This window comes from Xiphias gladius, chromosome 3, assembly GCF_016859285.1.
Source record: "Xiphias gladius isolate SHS-SW01 ecotype Sanya breed wild chromosome 3, ASM1685928v1, whole genome shotgun sequence".
NCBI classification, from domain to species: Eukaryota; Metazoa; Chordata; class Actinopteri; order Istiophoriformes; family Xiphiidae; genus Xiphias; species Xiphias gladius.
Window position 1 is genome coordinate 16180877 of NC_053402.1, and position 3856 is coordinate 16184732.

Consider the following 3856-nt stretch of genomic DNA (forward strand, 5'->3'; position numbering starts at 1 on the left):
ACACAGACAAGCAGCCTTCTGTCTCATGGGGAATGAAAAGGAATAACAAAATGACAGAGGTCAACACAATAATATGACCTTTCCATTCAATTAGCCAAATTATCTGTAAGCATTTGTGTATGCTCTTGATATTAAAAAAAAACAAAACAAAAAAACAAAAAAACAAAACACATACACACTGCCCATTAACCTGTGGTCTATAAAAGGACACAGGCTCAGCAATTAACCCGCATTCCCAAACTTATCCAGCTGCCTCCATTTCCAAATTACTATAATTCCAAACAACGTGGTAATTTCCTAGGCAGAGAGCGCATGCCTGGTGTGCTGCTGATTATGGCTTTTGGAAACTTATAAAGACTGTGGTTTCCTGGAGGGAGACCGCATCAGCTGTCATATTCATAATTACAGCATTTCTGCTATTTCTATCGATCGTATAATTATCGTATCTCTGCTATTTCTATCAGTCATATAATCATCATATTCAGTCATTTCTACCTATGCTATATTTCTGCAATTTCCTGAAGTTTTCTTTATAGTTGAAGGTCCATGACGTACACGACTTCTGGTTACAGCGTATGCTGCTTTTCTTTTCCACCTCGTTAGCAGCAGAAGCGCTGCTTTGAGTGCTTGTCCCAACATTTGTATGGCTAATTCACCACACTCTTAAAAAAAACCTGAGACAGTGGAGGAAGACACGTCTGCCGCCGTCTTCACATAACACACAGGTCCGGAGCAGCTTCATTGAACACACAAAGCAACACACTCAGTGATTTTTTTTGTCTATGCTTGGTATAAGAAAAAAAGGTACTAAGACTCAAAACTATGATAAATCAGTCATTTACAACAATATGTTTGAGCCAGATTTGGAAGGCTGTAAGGGGTCTTGAACCCAAAGCCAATCTAGTTGTAACTGCTCCACAGGACCTAGACTCCATAAATTGAGGGCAATTAAGCCCCGAGCTCCACTAATGAACCCCACTAACAAGCTGGAGGAGGGTTTTTGCTCCTGCACCAGGTGTTGAGGCCATACACAGGAAGTCCCAGCAGGAGTAAGACCTGGGAATGATAAAGTCTCTCAGCAGACAATAGCTCCATCTCAGGGCTGGGCCACCGAAAATATGGAACATAGTCAAGTTTAACACCATGACTAAATCCGTTTAATCATAATTGGGTAGAATTCAGAAGTGCAATTGGGCACAACAGGCCGGCATTGTGCATCTCTTATATCTGATTGGCTTAGGAGTTTCCAGCTGCATAAATCCCAAAACTTCTACCAAGGATTCGCAGATTATTCAGTTGCCACGCCAGCCTTTGTGCAAGGAAGTGCAAAATTTGTACTCTCTGTAGGGATTAGGCTATTGCAACACGTTGCATTGTGCACTTGGATGCGCACTAGCTCCCTTTAACACGCAGAAGTATACAACAGATAGAGAAAATAAATGAATAAAAAAAGGTTATCCTGAGGTCATTTAGTGCAACATTTGCCTCCGTGTTCACAGCAGTTGAATCATTGATTGTGGAAGGGGAACTGATTTCCATCACTTGCTTCTGCGATGTTGATACCAATCAGTGGATCATGAGGAGAATTAGAAACACGCCGTTTTCTCTAAGCAATAACCGTATTCTAACAGAGCCTTACTTCATTCATGGTAAAACTGCACAAGCGCTCGTATTGTCCCCCCGCACGAAACAGGGATAAACCATAAACAAAATTATGAGCTCCGAGTTCTATAATGTGCTTCATGTTAGGGAAATGCTGTAATGAGCTGAGAGTGATTATGTAATCAGTTTACAATATAAGCAAGAAATCTGTCAGCGTGTGCATTATTTACATTTTCAGAAGGAAGAATGGACACGTAGTCATGAAACAACATTAATGCAGTCTAAGTATAACCACTGCTGTAGACTGATGATTATTACCCTCTCCACTCCACGGTTGTAAACGCAGGCACGCTGCTATGAGCGCCACTTAATCTCATAATAACCAGAACAGTGGAGAGTGCAAGGAGGTCTTTCCTAATATCACACCAAACTGAGTCAATGAGGGAGCAGCCCCCTCCCCTCTCCACTCCTCTAAAAGGCCACCATTGTCTGTGAAGAATTACCATGGCTACTGCCGGCGAACTGTAAGCCTTTTAGAATTATTAGCATTCCTCTCTACCCTGAGCACTGTAGCAAAGCTGCTCGCTTTACCGTCAATCCGCCTTGAGGGAAACACACCATTTCTTTCATTAGCAACTACAGGAATTTCCATCTGGCTGGGAATTAATTAAAGTTGAATTATGGGCTACGGCAACATTGGGCTACCCAGTCAAATTCAACAACACCCTTGGAGGGTAACACTGAATGTGGCATTGTTAATGAGAATTGTAAGAGGCCAGCGAAACCAATCGTCAGAAGCACTAACTCAGCAGTTATTAGGCAAGGCAGAGATGAGGCAGTTGACAATATGATCATTGATATATCAGGTTTCTTGGCCACCATTAATCCATATATTCGCTGATGTTATTAAGTAACCTCTGCACGCAATCTTCTTTATACCGAATTTAACTTTTGCAGAACAAGGCAAGTAAGAGTGATGGAACAGCTAAAACACTGCGAAGTCTGGATTTCATATTGAATGACCTCAAAGTTGGCAGCACATTTCCTGACTCTGTTAGTACAATAACTGTTTCATGTTGAGATTTAGTTTTATTAATCACCACAGAAAAAAAAAAAAAAATCTGCACATACTAATCAAACTTCAATCAATTTTAAAACAGGTGATAAGAATTTAGAAATTATAGAAGCGACAAGATAGTGGAGACCCACTTTAACATTTTTGGAATAAAAGTTAATGGCTTGATGATTATCAGCTGTTTAAGAATAACCGGGAAAAAAAGAAAAAAAAAAAAAACCAAAACAGCACGGCACGGATGGCCAGATGTTACAAATGATGTGGCAGCACACTCACCATTACAAGAACTGCTGAAATGCAAAAAGCCAAACACGTGGAAAAAAAACAACAGCCATTTTTTCTACCCAGTTTCATACTGGTTCAAATACACTTATGTGTCCATGGGAAAGGATAAACCTGGTTAAAATAATCAGATTACAGAAAAAATGTAATGCAATATACTTATTACTAGCCTAGAGTGTTTCTGCAGCGTATGATAAACAATCTGAAACCATCTCTGTTAGTGTGAGATAGGGAAGTTGGCTAGAACAATGTGATGACTATCAGATTCTAAGGAGAAAGCCTGGACCACAGGCAACGAGGGAGGCTCCACTATCAGGACAGGGACACCTCCAGTCCCTGGCACCTCTACTGATGCAGAAAAAGTAGGTCTGCATGGGGCCCGAGGAAAAGCAGGGCCCCAGTTCCATTCCACAGTTTGTGCTAAAATGGCTAAGTGGCAACCATTTCCTTGGAGTGTACAGAGCTGTAGTTTCAGTTTCATCTATCATGTTTTAACAGGTAGAGGTTACATGAAAATAGCTCTAGTGAAACCATTTCCAAAGTGTCACTAGACTGTGACCTGAGCGAGTCATGTAAGAAAAGTGTTATGGAGAGTAAACTACAATGAAAGCTTTATACAAATGTGTTCAAGGTTTCTTAGTGTTCGGAAGTTCCAATAACAAGACAGGGAAAAAAGCGAAAAACTTTCATTTTATTTTATCAGTGATACGTTCCTCATACCTTCATCAGGGAAACGACAGCAGGACCAAAACAATGTTACTGAAGTGAGTACGAGTGAGTGAGACAGTGTCCTGGATTTTTTTTAGTTTATCAGTGTTTTTGATCTTGTGCATCTGTCATATAACTCTCTGGTGTGCAAGAACTCTGTAGTAATAATAACAAAACAGGGCAAATAGC